This window comes from Erithacus rubecula (assembly GCF_903797595.1).
Source record: "Erithacus rubecula genome assembly, chromosome: 8".
Classification (NCBI taxonomy): domain Eukaryota; kingdom Metazoa; phylum Chordata; class Aves; order Passeriformes; family Muscicapidae; genus Erithacus; species Erithacus rubecula.
In genome coordinates, this window is record NC_136659.1 from 15,746,269 (window position 1) to 15,768,269 (window position 22,001).

The 22,001-nt window shown below is 39.7% G+C and overlaps 1 long non-coding RNA gene across 2 annotated transcripts in view; it reads right to left on the minus strand.

Annotated features, from left to right (window-relative positions):
* Nucleotides 1-22,001, minus strand: part of LOC306804144 — a 36,647-nt gene that overhangs the window by 6,787 nt on the left and 7,859 nt on the right. Inside the window, exon 1 of one of the 2 annotated variants that reach the window (XR_013774810.1) lies at nucleotides 563-925. The exons of the other annotated variant lie outside the window; for it this stretch is intronic. This is a non-coding gene — a long non-coding RNA (uncharacterized lncRNA). Of the gene's footprint in view, nucleotides 1-562; nucleotides 926-22,001 lie in introns of those variants that run through there. 2 annotated transcript variants of the gene reach the window in all.

Genomic DNA, 22,001 nt, shown 5'->3' on the forward strand with positions numbered 1-22,001 from the left:
TGATGCCCCAAAGAGCCTTGGCTTGTGGCTTAGCTGTGTTTACATCCTGCCAGAATAACTCACAGAGGTCAGAAGAGAGCTTTTTTCCAAGAACTGCAGGTAACTCCCAGTATAGCTGTAGCACCACATGTAAAGCACACCTGCACACCTGCACACCTGCACACCAGCATAGGCTGAATTTTGCCCCTACATCAGTCCTTTCTTTATTCCTTCTCTGTGTTTTGAGCATGCAGCTAGAAGAGTTTTTCCACACTTTGGCAGAAAAGCCCTTGCCTTCCTAGATATTCTTCTCATTATGCAATAATCTCATTGGAATCTTGTCATAAAGCTCCAAGTTGACTCCAGGAGAGAGCAGCAGGGATAGAGGTGACTGCATGGTTTATTGGGCAACATACTTGGCTTCATTATCAAACCTAACAAGTGAAGAAAATTTTGGAAATTCTGTCTCACTCACTATTTTCATTAAAGTGTACTGTGCTTCTGACAGCACATGGTTGATTTTACTTGCTTTTTTCAGTCAAGTGAATGAGTTCTTTTGACAATTTTTCTAATGTTGACTTACCTTTATAACCAAAATGAATTAAAAAATCAGACTTGAATCTGACTTTTGTTTGGTTACAAGCAGTGATTCCAGAATTCTTCACAAGCTCATTAAAGAGGCTTTGTCAGTCTTCACATCTTTTTCTATAATCTTCCCAAATCTCAGCTTTAGTGACTGGTTTCAGTGTAGAAATCTTTTGGCCCTGTTAATAGGCTCAGACACATCCTTCTCTTCTCGGCATTAAACAGGCCATTGTAGATGCATATTAATTCAGGATTTCTGTAGAGTCTCAAAATACTTTCATACATGAGAGAAAAGTAAGAAAGAAATTCCAATCTGGACTCAAACATCAAGAAAGGTTTCACATTTTCCTTGGAACTTCAGGGACCTTTGAGTAAATGAAAGAGTCTGTGAGCCTTCTGCTGTTCATCTGTAATTGCTTAGTCAGGTGCAACCATGAAGCCAAAATTGATTCACATGCTTTTCTAATTTCAAGAGAAACACTCATGTGTAGTAGTGGTTGCAGAGAAGGAAGCAGGAACTCTTTGCAGATGTGCATTTATGGGATGCTTGCTAGAAAAATTCAAATTTTTGTCTCTGTCATCTGCTCTTCTAAACCTTTTCTACACGGAAAAGAATCATCGTCTATTCTGATAAGAATACATCATTTTTCCTGTGCAATCATAGCTACAGAGACTATTTTTTTCTGAAGTAATAAACAGCTTTTTTTCTCTTAAAAATGACACTTTAAAAAGTCACTTACTGTGTTAAACAGCATCATACCATGGTATCATCCTGCAGCACTCTACCAGAGAGTAACAGGGATTTGCATCACAACTAAGGTCTGGGGGGAGAAATCTCATTCTGAAGTTTAAACAGGAAATATTTCAGATTAGGTCCTTTCCAAAAATGAAGGCATTGGTCTACTAAATCAACAGAAATCAGCACAAGCAAGTGGCTTCAAGTTTGGAGTCACAGGCACATTGGTCATTATCTGAGTTTCTTAGTAGGCAAATGTTTGGAGCGACTGGATAACTGATTTTGCAAGGATCTGTGTAAGTACAGCTGCTTAGGGAAATTTAACATTTTGCAGAATCTGGGTATAAAATAAAAGGAAAGTTACAAAGTTCAAGCTCTCTGTATTCTTTTACCATTTTTTGAAGTTTTTAAAATCCGTATTTGCACATAATATCCATTTCACAGAATGTGGATTTGTACTGATTATTTGAAGACCGGAATCCATCCTTAGTTACATTTTGATTTTTATTTGACATGAGAATGTATCTTCAATAGTTGTGGATTTGGCTGTGCTATGTAAAAACACGTTTTTGAGAAGGGAAGGGTAACCCTTTGTTTCTGCAGCATGGGCATAGCTCCAGCCAGCACAAAGCTGTCTCTGCCTGCTGCATTACCAACATCCTGATCAGCCTTTGGGGAGGCTGGAATTCTCTTTTCCACCTATCTTTTCATCTCAGTTTTTTAGTTAGGAAAAAACCCAAACCAAACTATGGGCAGAGAAACCTTTCCTTGTCTTTCTCATCTAAACAACTATCCCTTTAGCTTTTTCCACTGATTTGCACTCTTTCAAATGTGACCAAGAAATACAAAAGTTATAAGATTTTCAGTTTAAGAAAACAAACCATTTCACATGTGGGGAAGGACAGATAGGAATTAAAGATTTTTTTTCTTTACCTCTTAGAAATTAAATACAGCTCCTTCTTTAAAATTGGCCTCTATCAGGAGGCTAAAATACTCTGAAGGTTAGCTACAGCTCTATCTGCTGCTGTGATGGTATTTACTGGATGATGAATTTATTAGTTAAAATTCAAATTGATTATATGGAGAGGTAATGTTGATACCATATTTACTGCTTTTGTGTAGTTCAATCATTTGTGTGGAAAGAGTGGTAAGAAAATAACTTAAAGGTGACACTATCTGAAATACAGGAAATGAGCAGTGCTTTATAAATAATATATTTGTCCTATTATGCTAATTTTTCAAAATAAACTTAGGCCTAAGTGTAATGTTTGATCAGTAGGAGCATCTATACTGGTGTATTATTAGTCTGTTTAGTCACATCTAAAAATACGTTCTTCATATTTGTGGTTGCCAAAGTAAATAGAAATCAATGAAAGTAGCAAAAGTGCTGAAGTCATTTCAATAAGTGAAGTGCTCATTAATTTAAATTTCACACTTGACATTGTTACAGTCTAATCATAGAAAATAAGGCATTGACTTCTAAATATGTTTCAAGCCACGGAGGAGTCCTGCAACTTTGTTTTCAAAATGGCATTGACATTAGAGGGAAAGACCTCTGACTGCAGCAGTTTAGGCAGATGGTAATGATATGGTAAACTTTCTCAAAAGCCTGAAGTCCATTCATATGGATGACATAAGCTTGAGGAGTTAGCAAGCAAACAATATTGAGGCACTGGGACTGAACATGTTCTAAAACATCAAAAAGCTCTTCCTGCCGTTTTCAAACATCTAAAAATATGTGTGAAGCCTGTTCACAATTTAATGGGAGATATACAGAGAGCTGGGGGTGGTTATACAGGAAATTAGAAAAGCCTCATCTCATCAGAGTGAAATAAATATGCCAGCATATAAGAAAAGTAATTGGAGGGGTGTGTCAGTTCTGTTGATGTCAAGCAGGTGTTTATAAATTAGAATAAACATTTATAATTGATATTAGTGATAAGAAAGTATTTAAATTACACTGAAGAGAAATACCTAGCTTGCCTCTTTCTCTCCTTTTTAAAAAAGCAGTTTGGGAAATGCAATTTTCCCCACTTATCTTACCCAGCATAGACTGATCCTCTACTCACCTGCTTTTCTGTGAAGTATCCAAATCAAACATTGCATAATGCAGCATACAGTGCAAGTGACTTAGAAGGAAGACTACTTTGCAGTTACAGTAAATAGCTTTGCTCTTAGGCAATGGGGGCAGGTAGGTGACATTAACTTGGTGTTTTCTGTTTGATAGGTGTAAGGATGTAGTCTCACTTCTCTTTGTTGTCTAATCAATTCCATAGTCATGGAGAACTCCCACTTATGAATGTACTTAATTCTTCACACCTTGAGAACATGCTCTGTTGCTTAGAATATTCAAGAGAAGCCAGGATTCCTTAGCACCCATGACATAGGTGGCACACAAATGCCTTCCTGTCAACCCTTTTGAAGAGTTAACTTTCCTTGGACTTGCTTCTAGTGCAACACCTGCCAGTGATTAGTTCACTGTTAACAGGTTGTTGTGAAAACCTTTTTTATCTGGTATATGAATCAGGACTGTTTAAATATTAATCTTGTGGTTTGTGCACAATATATTTAAGAACAACAGTGGTTTTTTTTGCTGTTACAATCTCTCACTTAAAACAGGAAGAAATCGGTAGTAGTGGTAAGAATAACCTTAGTATGAGATTATGGTGTGCATCTGAATGCACTGCTAGGATTTCTGAAGTCTAGTATTTACTCAGATCTTTAATAATGGATACAGTATTTCCTGATCAAAAAGCAGAAGACTGTAAAAATGTGCATGATGTTTAAGTGCCCTATTGTATCACAGCTCTATGTGGCCTAGTTTTTCACCAGATTCCACTGTAAATTGGATAAACTGTAAGAAATATCAATATGAATTGGAGACCAAACCTTGTTGAAAATATGGCCTTTATGTATCTGTGTAACATTACTATAGGTTTTTGGGTTGATGGTTAGGCAGGGGCTTTTTCCAGTAACAAAAACATTCAACAGAAATTTTGACTTTGTTTACCTCCTTTGTGAACTTAAATTTGTGTATAAAACTGTCAGACTCACTGAGCTAGTGATTGTTTTATCTTGCTGGGTACAGTTTGAAGTTACTATGTAATAACTTTACATTTTAAAACCTGTCCAGTTCCAGTCTGATATGAAATGGCAGTAAAAGAGATTCCTCTTGGAAGGGTTCGGGCAATATTTATAATACAGGATTACATTCCTAAAACAAGTTATTACTGAGAACTCTCCTAATAAATGAAATAGTTCGGAAGGTGGTATACTAAAGGGCTTAAATCAATGCAAGGCGGTGGTTTGCCTTCCTTTTTGACCAATGTGCCTTTGGGGAGTAAATATTTGTGTTGTAATTTACAAGATACTGTAATTTTTTTTCATAAATTTAAAAAAATTCACCCTTTCCCCCCCATTAAATTCTTGTTAGTTCTTTCTTTTTCCTTTAAAGTCTTCCAACTCATAAAAAGAAAAGCATTTTTAGCAGGAAACCCAGAGACATAACATAGCAGGTTAAAATACTACGCCAAATATATTTTATTTTCTGTAAAGCTTTCATCAGGTAATATCTCTGTGGTAAAAAGCAGAAGAGTCCTGTTTTGCTCTTGTGAACCTTTTCTGACATTCCTGTGGAGTTACACTTAAAGCATTGACTGACTGATGTGTGTATGTATGTGGGGCTCCTGTTCTGTGTATTCCTGAATAAATGTCCTGATCTGCAAGCACTGGGATTGAGGAAGAGAAGAAAAGTTGCAATACGGTGCTTTGGTCCTCAAGTCCTGACCTTACACTATCCCACTTACCAAGTAGGTGTAAGATTTCAGTGCGAGGTAGTATTTCTGTCCCAAAGTTTGGCTCATGCAAACTAGTTTTTGCACCATATATAAGCTTTGGGAACTCATTCTGTTTGTGCAAAGAGCATGCAAGAGTTTCAGTATCCTTTAAAAAAAGTCTGGAATGAAAAGGGGTGATGTGGGGTGAGCAGGAATAGAAGAGGCCTTGGAGGAGACAAAATGATTTGAACCATCTGCAAGAGAAGGTAGGCAAACAGCTGCAATGGGGAGGGCACACACAAGCAAGGAATGTGTGCAATTAGATTCTGCTTCACATAGGGGGACTGTAATTTCATTTTATGACTTTGTTGACAATCCTCTCATTTCTTTTTTATTGTGAATGACATCATCAATACTATCAGATAGTTCACTAACAGATGGCTTTGCACCATTTTCAGTATGATACCCAGCATATCATGTTATATTTACCTGCTTTCTACAGAGTATTTTACCTGGAAGGACTGCACTGCTGTGTAAGAATACATTTAACTGAGGGATCTTATGTAGCTCTCAGTGGGAGATAAGGCAATAAACAAATCTTGGATAACATTTGCTAACTAGTTAATGGAGGAAGTGAATTAAAGTGTTTTGAATTTGTCTTTTGCTTTTCATTTATTTGTTCAGTTTTCTAGACATGAAAGAATATCTTTTGATTGGAACACAGATCCAATTGAAGTGGGGAAAAGGAAAACCGTGCCACTGCATGGTGAGCTGAAGAGGGAGCAAAAGCCCTTTTAAATATTTTCTTTCCCCCTTGTAAATTTATTTTCTACTCATATGCCAGTTTAACTTTCAAGTAATTTTAATATATAAAAATATTTTATATAATTTGTATATCTAGATCTGTCACATGGGTTTTTGTGCTCTATTTGAAACCTGTAATGCACCCAGCTTCACATAAAAGCTCAACAGTTGATGATAACTCTAATCCCATAGTGCTGGTTCCTTCTGATCATGCAGGTTAATGGTTGGACTCAGTGATATCAATGATCTTTTTTAACCAAAATTGTTGTATGATTCTATTCAGCCCTGAAATGTAGTTTACAGTAACAGCTTCATATATTTGGTCTTCTGCAGAAAATAGCTGTTAGAGAAGTGTGCTGGTTTGGTGACATACTCAGGGTAATCAACTCAGCTCCCAAAACTGCACTATTTGGAGTCAGTGGAAATGCTGCATGAAGGAGGACTGCACACTCAGGCTTTGTGTGATAAAACTAAGAAAACTGTGATAAGATTAGCAGGAAAATAGTATTCTATGCTATGGCAGAAACCAAAGGATGGGAGATTCTTTATGTTGTGAATAGCAGATTTTTTTGGAAATCATTGTAGATACTTCCACTTTACAGTGGCTGAAAGTGGGGGTGGATAGGTTTATTGGTGGTTTGTAAATGTGTAAGAATAAACTCTGCTTCAGGATGTCAACCAGCTGAAAGTAGAAAGAGGCTGGAAAATAAGAGAGAGAAGCATGTCTCCCCTCTTATTCCTCCACAGACATCTGCTTATGACCTTGGAGGCAGAGTAAGGCAGTAGCTGGACCTGCTGAGCTGAAGCACTTTGGCTCTTCTGAAACACAGCGGAACTCTAGTAATGAAACCTTTAAATAACAACATGCTAATAGGTTTTCTGGTGTACAAAGTGAAAATAATATCTATCTGCCCTGTTGTAAGTTGGTTTTGGTACATCTAAGTCCTTTTCTCACTGATTTTTACAAGGTGATAAACTTACAGACGGAAATTCTTTTAAGCCATAAATACCATGCATGCTGTCTGCCTAGAAGTACAGATAAAGCCAATGGGATGCTAAAACCAGTTGAAGTGCATTCCTTCTCTACCTGGTTTGCTTAGTGAAACTGCTATCAGTTTAGGGTACAATGTTTGACCCTTGTCTGTAGATAGAAATAGAGCTCCCATCACTTAGTCACAATGCTCTGAATGACAAATTTGTACACAGCAGTCAACCTGAAAAGTGGAGGCTTAACCTCACCTGGAAACCTCTGGATTTCTTGTATCTGCTTTATTTCTGTAAACATTCTCCAGTCTTCCCCCATTGTCTTCTTTACAGACAAGAATCCTGTAGTTGCAGACCTGGTCTCTCAATTTTGTATTCTGTTACACTCTTCCTATTTTGTGTTTTTCTTACTATGTGGCTCTGGAGGAAAAGGTGGAGTAACATCCACCATACTTCTCTTGAGTTTGTGCTACAAACTAAGTAATCTTTTTTAATTATCATTTCATGTATTCCAGGAGATGCATTCTATGCATACTTTTTATCATGCCACAGTATTTGCAATGTTACTTAAAGATTTCCCCTTCTCAAATCCGAGTAATAAAGGTAATAAATTGTAGAACCTGATAGGGCCTGATTAAAATACAAAGTTGTGAGCATAATACTGAGAAGTGATGTGTACATTCATTATCTTTTACTGATCATCAGATCCACAGTGTAAAACCCAAGGAGAAAACAGCTGATGTGTATACTATTACATTTCCTGAATATGGAATTTGCATATGAAATTGAAATTATCAACTCAAGTTTTTGAATCATACTAAACAGAAAGAGAAAAGAAAAAATTACTTCTGGAGCCAGTGCCTTAAACCTGCAGCATTAAACATGTGCATTAAACAAGAGATATTATTTCTTCTTATCCTTTCTAAAATTCCCCATTGACTATAGAAATGCTACTAGTAACATCATGTTCCAAAAATTCAGGGATGATGCACAAATAACTTGTAAATTGGATCATCGGTTGAACTCGTGCTAGGAGAAAATTGGTATTTTACATCAAGAACACTATTTGTCAAGGTGTTTTCTGTTCACCTGGACAAAGGCAAGAGGCAGAGTGTAGTGCATCACTATCATTCATAATTTCTGTATAATTTCATTCTTAGAAATGAGACACTACCAATTTTGTATTTAAATCAAGAGATTGAAATATTATTACATTTCAATTATTCAGATGAAAGAAATTTTTCTCTATATGTTTTTTTACTGTATGTGGTGGATTTTTCTTGGGCATTGGGCAACACTTTAAATTACATCCCAGAGACTATAAGTGAAGGATTCCAACCTAGAAGGCTGAAAAAACTCTGTCTGTTTTGGAGAGGTCACTGAAAAATTTCTATACTTCTTTTTTGCTCTCAAATAATGAAAAAGGTCAGCTGTAGCTGTTTCCACAGCTCCTTGATCAAATTTAGAGGGAGATTAAATAAGAATCAGTTATTTTCTTCAGTTCAATTATAGCAGATTTTTCTGCAAAATCACAATGAGGAGTTAGAGTGCGGACTTGACTGGTTGTCTTGAAATTTTTATTTTCCTTTTTGCTGTACAAAGTGGTACATGAGCAGATGGGGAAAAACATAACTGAATTTCTTCATCTTTTCATTTCTGTGGAAAATGGTAAATATATCATTTAGAGGGGAATAGTCCTGTTGTTCTTCCTATGTTCTTATGGCCATCTTGTACATTTTCATGATTATTTAGCATATCTAATAAAGTGATCTGTTTGCATATAACATAAGAGGAAATGGATTTCTGGTACTCCATTAGATCAAGCATCTTGTCGATGCCTGGGCAAGACCAAAAAGACAAAACAAGGCTGCAGTGAATATTCCCAGAATAATATTCATGCTGTATTGCCTGAGCTGTGACACAACATCTTCCATGAGCATTTCTATCTTTTCAAAAGGCAGGCAGACATTCTGCTACCATGACAACACCATGAATACTTGCATATAAAAGACCAGAATATTGTATTTACTACAGAAATTATGTAGTTATTGCAAAAAGTCTGGGCTTATGATCCCACTTAGAAAGTTCTGGTTTGTCTTCTTGGAGGAACTTCAGATTCCAAATCCCTGTGGAAGCCAGAATTGGTGTAACTGTCCCACAGAGACACAGAGGCCTTCCTGTTCTCTTTCCTACTTGACAAGTTCCTGTAATGACTTTCAACAAGGTAATGTAGAGGAGGGAGGATCACATTAGAAATCCCCCTCCAGCTCTCCGTCCTTGCAGGCACAAGGATGAGAAACAAATTCTCTCAGCTTCATCTACAGAGGATCAAACACCTTCTGCCGTTGTTCCCAGGCATTGTTAATTGTTGTTAATTTCCAACACCTCATTAATTATTTGCTATTAAAGATGTGAGTGAGGCAAATGCCCTTCACCCATGGATAGTCATAAGAATGGATCATTAATAACTACAAAATTTTTTTACTTTTGAAGTTAAAAGGGAGCTTGTATGAAAGTCATGTTGTTTGCAGGAAAAACCTGTCAGCTTTCACTTTTACCTAGAACATTTGGTCACTCACTGCACAGACATTTGGTAATGACAGCTCTGTGACCGACTGAAAATCAGTATTAGATTGTAGCCTGAAAACCAGAATTGGATTATTGGCTGATCATCTTTCACCATTTTAACTGCAGTGACTGAGTAACTGCCAAAGAGGGGCAGTAACTTCTGCAGGCAAGTCCAAGTAGAATGGCCTCAATCAAAGTTGTCATTTGCCATTGTTCACAGGCTGGTATAGTCACTTTAATTAACTTTTTTTTTTTTTTTTTTTTTTTTTTTTAGTACATAAGGCAATGAATTCAGCTTCTGGGAATTTACACATTACTCCTCTGTGCTTCTTTAATGGGGTCCACACATTCTTCAGAGAGTGGGTGGGTTGCTGTTTCAATAATTTCTGGAGTAGTGATTTCTTTAGCTGCTGCAGCTTTTCCAAAAGGGTCTGTGAAGCAAAGCTAAGAGGACATCTGGGCAGAGAATGAAGAATCCTGTTCTCTTAAGTCAAGTTACTTATGAAAATAATTCCATATACTGTCCATTGCACAAGAAATCTTAAGCAGAGACAAGAAATGTATCCATGTCTTCTGAGCTAGGTTACAGCTTTAAAACCAGAGATTTTCTTCCAAAGCTAATTTGAATTCATGAGTTGAGCCTCAGACATCCACCCTACAAACCAGTCAATGGAGGGAAGCTCAAACTGCCTCATAACTGCAGTTCCCAGATGCTGCAGAAGCTCCCATTCTCTACTATGAGAGGAGAATGGAGGTTCATAATGTTGGATCTCAGCTAATTAGGACAGTACATGAGTAGCATTACTGTTGTCTTTTTTTCTTTGCTATATGATGTGAAACAATGAAGTAAATAACACAGACTTAGATACTTTCTTCTCTAAAACCTTTTGTGCATATTATAAATCTAAATGGTGCTAGTCTTGAAGGCTGAAAATGGCCATTAGATCATCTGTTTATTTCTACAGACAGTGAAATTTCACCTCTCCTGAATTTGTCTCACACCTTTTACTGGGCCATGGGATCTTCTCTGTAGGCCTCCAGCTTTGCTTTGGAGAGATCAATAGGCAAGACATCCACTACTGTCCTGATTATTTTACCCCCAGAGCTGATAAGCCTCAGTGATTAATGATTTGGTAATCAAAAGTAAATGTTTTCTGTAAAAAATGCAGGGACTCTGCAAACGCTTAAATGTTATCCTCAAAAAATATTCAGTGCATATTGCAAACTGAGAATTCGATTAAAACAGTAAATTATGTCCTATAGCCTTGTCTCGAGTTTCTCTTAAAAAGAGATAAAACCATCCCAGGAAGTGTTTTCAACAGATGCCAGATCTGTATTTGTTTTAGAAGAGCTGAAGCATAATGAAGTACCTGACTTAAGACTTTACAAGATAAGTGCCTGGCTGGTGCTAAAGCTTCATTTTTAATTCATTCTTTATTATGGGAGTTGTTCTCTCTGGGAGGGTGAGCTGTGATCAGGAGCATAGCCAGGACAGATAAGGAACACGAACCCTGGCCTGAAAGCTGACAAACTACCACAGCTGAGCAGTCAGTTATACTGGAGACAGATCTCTTTTGGGGACTAGTTCAAGCTGAATTTATTCTCAGTCACCTCCAAGAAAGACTCACTAAGAATGGAATGCACCACAATGATATATGACTTTTAAAAGTTTATAATCTATGTGCCTACAGGTTTCTGTCAGGAGGTAATAAGAAAAGAGAATTCAAGCAAGCCTTCCTCTACACATGTGCTTACCACCATGTACACCTGCTAATACAGACATAGAAACTCATATGTGTATATATAATGATAATTACTTATTACAGTATTTATTACAGTGGACTTCAGATTTAATCAAACAAAATCACAACCAACTGGGTTTAATGAATTAGAAAAAACTAAACCCAGGAGACCATGAAGCCATATGGATATTCTCTTTAGCGTGTTTTGTTGGAGGAACTTCATATTTGGTTTGAAAATCATTTTTGTGATTCCAGTTTGGGTTTTTATGTGTTCTACTGTGGTAATTATTTTCTTGGTTTTCATCATGAATGACATGTACTCCTTAGTGTTTTGCATTTACCTTGCTTGAATTGCAATGCAATTTCTTTGTGGCAATGCACCATTGCATTATGTCACCCAGTGCTTAGCATGGTGCCTAAATGCTCCTGTGTAGTTCTTCAGTATAGTCAATGTACGGTCATGATACTTCTGTTTCTCCATTTCCTTTTGTGCTAGAAACTGATTTGTTTAATACTTGGCAGTCCTGAACCTCACATTTCCATATTGGAGAGAGACCAGAAGTAACAAACATTTTTAAGGGAAGCAAAATTCCTGGAGATAAGGTACGGATGTGAGATGTTTAAAGAGAGGTATTTGCATATGCAAATACAATAGTTGTGTCTCCAAACAGTGTACAAACAAGCATACATTTCTAAACAAAAGCTTGATTGTGATGGACCAAGATTTGGTCCTTCATATCCTATGAATACATTATTTATTATCTTGAGGGTGTGTTTATCTTTAATCTGACCCAAAGTCTGTTTTTTAATTACCAGCATAACATTTTATAGTTCTTCAGTTGTAAGGAAAACTCTTTTTCATTGCAAAACAAAAGCAAAAATCTTGCAACCAGTGTATTTATCTCTCTTCAGGGGCTGAGGGTTAATATCCAGTAGCTCATAACATCTTTATTATAATGCATTTATAATGATTTACTGGAATGACTCTGTAGCTAAGTATCTAATGTCAAAGACTAGATTTGGTGTGGTGGAAAATGTCGTATCCTTGGGTAGCTCTAGGGAAAATGAGGCCTCAGTCAGGGCTTTCTGTATAATTCTACTAACTGTAATAAGAATAGGGGTAATTGCATTAATGTCAATTAAGCTATTAATAATGCCCATCTTGTCATTCCTAAATATAGCAGTCACTCATACATGCTACTGTCGCCTGTAAAGACTATATGCAAATGAGATCATGGCTTATTTATGCCTTAAAACCTGGCTGACAGTCAGTCTTGTATCTCTTATATACCATCAAAATAGCTACTATTTTGGAGAGAAACCACCTAAGGTGCCTGGAGGGGCCATGTCCTGTAGCTGTGGTATTGATCACCTCCTACCACACACACACCTCCTTAGTAATTTGCATATCCCCCAGGATGCCATCAGGCCCTCTGTGCCACTTCCATTCATGCCACAGCAAGTTTTGCCACGGCTGACAGTGAAGTTCTTTAGAGGAATGCTTGCATCATCTCTGTCCACTAGAAGAAATGTCATCTCTTTTGATGACTTCAGGTTTCCTGTATAGTAGGTCATAGCTAGGGGTGCAACTGCCCTTGCTAACCATCTGTTCTAGGCACTACTATTTTGACTGCATTTGTGAAATAAAATTCTGTTTCTAATGCCAATTAGAGAGTATTAGTTTGCCTTAAGTAGGTTTACCACTAAACAATTTAAAGACAGAGTTCTGGAGTAATGCAAATGGACACACGTCCTCCATGAAACGTGCACAGATCTATATTTACTGTAAAAGTTGCTGGAAATTGAGCAATAGCTTCACAGAATCAAAGTCTACTTGCTGTGTCGTGCAGTGCTTCAACAATGGTGGTCAAATGTTCGTCACCAGCTGCAATGTGAAGAAAATAACATTAGCAAATTTCAAGGGTTATCAAAGGAGTCACTTGCAGAATTGCACTGTCCTTCAGACAAGAAGAGAGAAAAATATGAGAGGAACCTTTTAGTCAGAGCTTATGACAAATAAGGCCATGGCCAATTCCCACAGGAAGACAGTGAGAAGTACCATGATGTGCCTACATCAAGGAGCAGGAAAGGAGGCAACAGATGATATGTATGCATTAAGGGCAAGAGAGGAAAGGGAAGTGAGAATGAGACTGGAATTGTTTGTGAACACCTCTTGATACTCTAATGCTGCTCAACCACCTCCCATCTCCAGAGAGTCCAGGGTAAGGTTATAATAGGTGAACTCATTTTTATAATAAAGTTGGCTGTAGCTCTAGGCCATAAATCACAAGTTCAAGTGCTCAAACTTGTACATTTCTCTCTTGCCTCACTCTCTATTTATACTTTGATATGGATGAATCACTGAATCGAAGGCAGGAAGAGAGAGTAATTCTTTCATCCCTATAGAGAATAATACATTTATGTATGAATTATTAGGCATATTTTCTGGAGAGATACATTCTATTTTCTTCTACCAAAGGCAAATATAATTTCAATGAACCTGCTATTCTTTTCATATTATTCAACTGACTTCCTACCACAAGGTTTTAATGAGCCTGCAACCACTGTGAGTGCTAGCCATTAGACAGACTGGAAGTTTTTATCCTGTGCAGCTGAATCTTACTCCTGATTCAGCTTTAATTTATTCCTTCCTTACTTGTTCCAGTGAATTTCTTGTTCCAGTGAAGTTAAAATATCCTCAGTGATGCACTGTGTCTCAGAAACATGTAATCTTTGCAATTATTAGCATTTTAAAAACAGCTTAAAGGAGACATTGATTGTCCATTTTTGTCCCTTTTGAGTCAAAACTTTGTCACCTCTGTTAACTAAACGTATTTGAAACAGCTGTTTAAACCCTCTTCCCTCATTTTAATTTCTTTCATAACTTGTGCCTTTAAGTACAGGTCCAGTAAAAATGGCTTCTCTGTTTAAATAAGGGTCCAATGCAGAATTAGAATGAATGTTGTCATATGAAGTGCATTTCAAATGTAATAAAGCAGAAAGGAGTTCCTGGCCCCTGTGTCAGTTGTAAGAGGGTGCATACTGTGATCACTATAGCTCAGTGGCTGCAAAGCAGAAAATGAAGATTGTAAAAACGTCACATAAAGAAAAAATGCACAGTGGATTCGTTTTGCGATGCTCATAATTCAGTAATGCCTTTAAGTAGCTAGAAGAAATATAATAAATGTTTTTCCACAACATTGATCATACTGTATCAGAGGAAATATTAGTGTGCAGGGAGCCATGATTATGCTGGTAGTAATTCTCATTGCAGAAAACTCCTAGAAGATGGGACCCTTTATAGGCTGAACTTTTATTGGCTGCCGTTATTTACCTTTAAGAATACGCCTAATACACTGTCTTATAGCTAAATATTTTCGTGAAAACTCAAACCAGCAACTGTCAGTAAATCAAAAAATCTGCTACCACTTTACAGAATTTATGTTTTATTATGAACAGTCTGATAAGCTCTGAGATACAAACAATGACCAATCGACCAAAACAAATTTTCCTGCTGTGTTCCAGAATCTGGATTTGGTCAGACAGGTTTATTGTGCATGATCTCATCAAACAATTTTCTTTAAGTATAAAGTATCGTCAAGAAATGTAATGCAATGTTAGATTAGGCAATAGATTAAAGCACATGGTTATCTGAAGGTTATAACCAAACATACACAGACCACCATGGATGATCTCCTTACTGTACTGCAAAACCCACGCAAAGTCACCAAAACATGTCTGGTCTGTGGGCTGGGTGAGGAGCCCAGTGTGGGTTCCCAGTGCCAGTCTGCTGCTCCTCAGGCTGGCAGGATGCCATAGAGCTGGGGAAAGGTTTGGGCCAGCCCTGCAGAGGGGAACCACTGGGCACCTGGGAGAGGCTAGCCAGGGGCAGCATGTGGGCACTGGGACCAAGGAAGGAGAGCAAAGGTTGAGGTGAGGAACATGGAGTGTACCAAAATGTTCTTCCATGGATGCTGAGGTGGCCCTTCCTCTGCCCTGTAGGGGATGGAGAGGCTGAATGAGATGTGAGAAGAGCTTGTCTGCCAAAGTGTATGTTGCTGGCTTCTGGACTCTGAAATGCCCTATTGTCTCTAGAGAAGGCACTAAAATATTCGTGTTCATTTATCATTAAACTAATTTTCAAGATGATGGTTGAACATGGTTACAACTTTAAGCAAGGAACTATGCTTATGTATTTCCAAAGTGCTGCTCACAGGCCTAACTCCTGCAACAGGACCTACTGGGCCAGGGCCTGAACAAGCAAGTCCATCTGTTATCATTGGCTCCTGCAGAGAGTCTGGTCCTGCAAGATAGGAATTGGTTTTGTTTCCTTGATAGACATTTTAGGCAAAAGTTTTATGTTTTCCCTGAGCAGATGTTGCCTCAGTCCTGAAATTTTAATCATGTGCAGCTTTTTTATTGAAAGACACTCTGTGGCTTTTCTTACATTTAAAATAGCAGGGTTGTATTTTCTTGCCTGGAATAAAAAAGATGACCACACTCCCTACTATGTGCTAGTAGCCTGGATTGGAAACTGAAGATCAGTTCTGCATGATCTGTTCCTTGGCAGTGTCTCTGTGTTTTTTTGACATGATCTTAGGCAGGTCATTTAAAATTTCTGTGGTTTAATCTATCTATCCTTAAAGTAATTAAAATAATAAGCACATCTCTTAGCGGTTACTACATGGGATTGAAATAGTTAAAGACCTTTGGCAGGTTGTGTCAAAGTAGGGAAACTGCAAGGCTGGGAATTACCAAATGTACAAATTCTTGTGCATCTTCATATAAGTTTTTTCAGTAATGGGGGTATTTAATGCTCCTGTGAATGAATTACTGTGACAATCCTTTATTCTATGTAGCTGTATATGTATTGCATTCATGTATGTTGTTCTGGGGCAGTCTTCATTTGCATATGAATATTAAAGTTTAAGTGCAGTGATCAACAGTGTTACCTTGGTACAAAGTACATCTGTTGCTATAAACTTGACAGAAAGTGCCATAAAGGAGGAGGGGTGGAATTAAACCAGAAGCCCTAAGTGGCAACTGATGCATAGATTCATCAGAGTTTTGCTTCAGAGGGGAATACGCACTTGGGGTAAGGTGTGATGTATGCCAGCCTGTGCAGTTTGCATACTGGAGAATGCTCTCAGCCTGGAGCTCAGTGCTGTCTGCCGCACGGGCACTGCCCCTGCACAGCATCCAAACACAGAAAAGGAGACTGCGTTATAGCCTAAAATCTGCCCATGGATACACTGAGCCGATTTTACAGCAGCTCAAGATGTGTTGCTCTGAGTCCGTGGTTACCTTTTAACGCGAAGGGGAAGAAGAGCGATGGTTTGCAGTATTTGCGGTGCTGTTTCGGTTGGGTTCCGGGCGCTGTGAGCAGGGAGAGGTGCCGCTGGATGGCACTGTTGCTCGCGGCTGGCAGGAGCGCAGCCGGGACACCGCGCACCTGCGGGAGAGACACCGCGCACCTGCGGGCCGGGACACCGCGCACCTGCGGGAGAGACACCGCGCACCTGCGGGAGGGGCATTGCGCACCTGCGGGACGGGACACCGCGCACCTGCGGGAGAGACACCGCGCACCTGCGGGAGAGAGCACCGCGCACCTGCGGGCCGGGACACCGCGCACCTGCGGGAGAGAGCACCGCGCACCTGCGGGCCGGGACACCGCGCACCTGCGGGAGGGGACACCGCGCACCTGCGGGAGAGAGCACCGCGCACCTGCGGGCGGGACACCGCGCACCTGCGGGCCGGGACACCGCGCACCTGCAGGAGAGAGCACCGCGCACCTGCGGGAGAGACACCGCGCACCTGCGGGAGAGACACCGCGCACCTGCGGGAGAGAGCACCGCGCACCTGCGGGAGAGAGCACCGCACACCTGCGGGCCGGGACACCGCGCACCTGCGGGAGGGGCATTGCGCACCTGCGGGAGAGACACCGCGCACCTGCGGGAGGGGACACCGCGCACCTGCGGGAGAGACACCGCGCACCTGCGGGAGAGAGCACCGCGCACCTGCGGGCGGGACACCGCGCACCTGCGGGCCGGGACACCGCGCACCTGCGGGAGAGACACCGCGCACCTGCGGGAGAGACACCGCGCACCTGCGGGAGAGAGCACCGCGCACCTGCGGGAGGGACACCGCGCACCTGCGGGAGAGACACCGCGCACCTGCGGGAGAGACACCGCGCACCTGCGGGAGAGAGCACCGCGCACCTGCGGGAGGGACACCGCGCACCTGCGGGAGAGACACCGCGCACCTGCAGGAGAGAGCACCGCGCACCTGCGGGAGAGACACCGCGCACCTGCGGGCGGGACACCGCGCACCTGCGGGAGAGACACCGCGCACCTGCGGGAGAGACACCGCGCACCTGCGGGAGGGGCACCGCCCGCGCCGCTGCTCTGCCCGCCACACAGTGCAGGCTGGCCCGGCGCTAGCACACAAAAACACCCCATCACATATTTTATAAAAGATTCCATTTACGTTAATCTAACTTAGTCTGCGTTTACGTAAAATGAAACACCAGTAAACCCAAATATTTCAGTTATTCTGCACACCTGTGTCTACTCACATTAACGGTGAGGAAGCTGAATTTAGATTGACTCATTGTCAATGCGACCTGATTTAGAATGAACTAGACCAAGTAGTTTTCATTTTCACTACAAATATCAATGGAACTTCTGGTTTTGAAAATAATTTGCTCTTTTGAATACTTTTGGTTCTTTTATTTTAAATCACAGGTGAAATTTTGCATTTTGCTACTCCTGTGTTTCTGCTTGCTACTGTTCTTTAGGAAACAGTGAAAAATGGAAAGGTAGTTCTTTTCCTCAATTCTAGAACAGGTATGAGTCAGACTGTCGTTCCTCATTCAATTTTGTTCTTAACACATGAATTCTTATGGTTCTATGAGAATTCTCTTTTTATATTAAAAAATCTTTTAATTGTATTATGAAATTGCCCATTGTCGTGAATTGAGCTGAACCTCTGTGTTCTTCATTCCCCTTCTTTTACCTTTTCTTCAATATTAGAGTATGTAATTTGTAGAACAGTTACAGGCTTAAACTTTAGCTATGGGATTGCTTTCTGTTCTTGTACATTATCACAAAATTATGTTGCTTGCCATCTATGGGATGCTTTGATCCAAAATTTCAGTCATTGTTTCCACATTTAGGGGCTGGAATGAACATCAAAGAAGTGGGTGTACTGGATTTGCTGAATGCCAAAGCAGTACAATAACATGCAAAGGATATAAGCAAATCCCAAAGGTAAAATGTGCTGCCAAATCTTGCACATAATAGAAGCTCTAAAGTGACAGTCAGTCTTTGACAAATGCATAATGATATCAATGCCAAGGGAAGGAACTAGCATGCTGAAAGGTGAATAAAAGAGTTGGGAACAATTCACTACATTTACACATTTCCTCAGTGTGTTTTCACACAACAAGGAAAGCAGATGAGACACATGTATTAGGTAATCATTGGAGAAGACTGTAAAACTGCTGAGGTTTTTTAGTAACCTGGGTATTTCCTTGCCTTGTGATGAGTTTTTCAAAACAAAACATGGTTAGAACAATTCATATTCTAAAAGAAAAAAAAATCCAGTCCACAAGGAATGTAAAAAATGGTTAATTCTCTTATCCTTTGACAAGATCACATTTAATGCCCATATGGTAGTTGCAATATGCTGTTCTCTTTCCTAGTTGATGGATTCCTAAATACTTCAAATAGTTGCAAAGACAAGTTAAGGATTCCATATGCATTCACCAGATTTTCCAACACTATGAACTAACAGAGTAATTTAAATGGATCCTATAATGTAAAAACATGAGAATAACTGCACAAAACCTATCAATTTATGTTGTAAAACATCTGAAACCCACTAGTTAGATTAATTTTCTTTTCCTTTCTTTGAAAACAAAACAAAACTCAAAGCAAATAATAGCTGTAAAATTTGTAACAAAAGTCTTCCTTCCCCAGTATGTACAACACTTAGCAGAGGCAAGTCTCAGGTAGTTTAGCAGATCCTAGTGTGCTCTGGAGAGAAGTTTTTTCCAAGCCTGCATGTTAATGCTCATCAGAGGGAGCCTGACAGAGACCCACTGAACTGCAGTACTCCTGCTGCAGTCACTCAAATATTTTGAAGGAAGTTCTGCTGTAATAAAACTTCAAAGAGATAACGATTGAGGACCTGCTCTTCCCTCATTAGTTTTGTTCCCTGTCTCTGGTAGCTGAACAGACACCTCCAGTTTTCATATGACTGGTGACTGAAAGCATGGCTGCCACATGTCAAGAGTGCTGCTCAGGTGGTAGGTGCATGGCCAGTCAGCATTTTGGCCAGGTGATAGCCATGTTCTGGTCATATGACTGAAAAAAAAAAAAAACCAAAAAAAAAAAAACAGGCTATTCCATCTTTAACAAAGAGAGGGTTAGCCTTTGCAGCAAAAAGTGACATATTCTTGGCTGGGCTGTGGTTTCTGTACTCCAGCTAGAGGTGTAAGGAGCAATCTAAAAAATCTAGGTAGGGTAACATTCCTCCTGTTCAGTAACTGAGGAAAAAGCTTCTGACTGGCATGGGCCTGTGTGGAGACTAGAGGGAGTGTTTCCATTGCCTGGAAACACGGATTTTCATTTGCCATTGACTTTGGGGCAGCCAATTAACTCCTCAGAGTGCACCTGAACTTAGGTACTTGGGCTCTTGAAACATTCCACAGAGGCACATATATGATTTAAAGCTGCCTCTGTCTTGCTCTTCCTTCTCCTTCTCTCTCCTACCCTGAAACTACAGGTTTTCTAATATGGTCTGAGAAAGTGTAGCAAATAATGTAATTCTTTATACATATAACATCCTGGTTTGTGCAAGTAACTAGGAAAATGAGTGTCATGCCCAGATGGGGACCTGATCCTCCATGCCTTGGCTCCAGTCCTGCATTAGATTTGTAGGGAGTGTGACCTGCATTCTCTTCCAAAGAAGGCTGGGTAGGAAGAGACATCTGGATTGGATTGTGGTTGCTACTAAAATCTCCTATGAAGCAGAGAAAAAAGCTGCAAGTGGTCAGGCAGAGATGCATCTGTTATCATAAAACAGGATGCGTACAATCACCACTGAAGAAACTAGACAGATAGATAATGTAAACTAGGTTAGATGGTGTCCACTACTGAAGGAGGGAATTTCTAGTCTTTTGCATTTTGTAGGCCAAGTGTCAGACCCCGTGGCAGCCACCTGCTGACATTGAGAACAAGCCTGCTCTGACCACAACAAAACTGTCTCAGTGGTAGTGGGGGGAAAGTTGAAACCATCAAGAGCTGTGAGATTCATGGACACTTTGCCAAAAAGGGAAAACAGTGGCAAGTAAGTCCCATCATCTTCAGGATAGTGGTAACATCTCCTGAATGTCCCTAAAAATGTGCTACTTCCCAGAAATCTGGGTCAAAATATCACTATTTCTGCAATTAATCTACTTCATTGATCTCTTCTATTGCATCCTTCTGTCTTGTCACAGAGATACTGCTGGAAATAATCCTGGGCAGATAAAAAGATCTGTGGAACAGGGACAGAGATATGGGGATCAGAAAGTCAGGTAGAACTCCTGTAAATTCTCACATTTTTCATTTTCGCCAGAGCCTGAAGATGAATGTGCAGCTATGCCTATGACTATGGAAGGATGTTAGCTTACCTTGAATATTAGTGAGATTCTGTAAGTTGCTGGGCAAATATTAAGCCCACAGTAAAAGAAGAAAAAAAAAATCTTTGAACGTTTGCTAGCCCGGAAAGAATGGTTTTAATCTTAGAGTGAGGGAGAGAGCTGGCAGAAATCCACACACTTAAATAATCATCACCAACTTGAGTGAGGGTAGAAAAAGACATAATAGATAGATACATGTAATAGTTCCTGATAAAGTCACAAGGAAAAGAAACTAAACAGGTCATGAGTATTATTAATAATCACACTGACAAAGATAAAAAATAACCAAGGAAAACAGAAAATCATAATAATTGATTATGAGTACAGCTGAACTGGAATAAGAGACTTGGGAAAATTCATATGGCTGAAATATTAATATAAAGGATCTAAAGGATATAGATTCTTCAGGAAGGAGAATCAGGTTGAAAGCAAGGAAGGATATCATGTGCTCAGATGTCCAAAATGAAGATCAAAGCATGTGCATGATTATAAAGAAGACATCTAGAGTCTCCTACAAAGCATTAAATTTGGAAGTGCAAGAAAAGGATTTTGATAGTTTAGTACCAGAATCATCTAGGGCGCTGAAATGTATGTGTTTTAACTATCAAACTGTTGGTAAAAGCATTGGTCAGCAAATTCTTGGTAATGCTAGGTAAAAGGGAAGAACTGAAGTGAATCAGTCTTCCAAAAGAGCTGAGATTTTTGGGGGTTTTTTTAATAGAGATTGTTTTCCAACTTTTTTGCAAGTTTCTCAGATGCTTGCTTGCTTTCTACCTCAGCAAAAGGATATTTTTGACTTGCTGCAAAGGTCCCAGGCATCCTCTAAGATCTGCTTTGTTTGAAGCAAGGACAGCAAATATGGCAGAGAATTCACCTTCCTTAGCACTGTGGTATTGAACAATGAAAGTGTAGGGACTCTGTTTAAAGCTCAGTGAAGACTGGGCTTGTTTTAATTTGAATTCAGCTTAGCTGCAGAGTCCTTGTGTTTGGATTTTGAATTCAGAGCCAGATTTATTTTAGATTTTGCCTTCATCAGAGAAATTATTCTTGTCAGACATCTTTTCAGTGCTATGACTTAATGAGACCTCTCAGCCAGGACTGGGCAAGGCACAACTCATCTTTCTCAACTGTTGGTTGGGGGG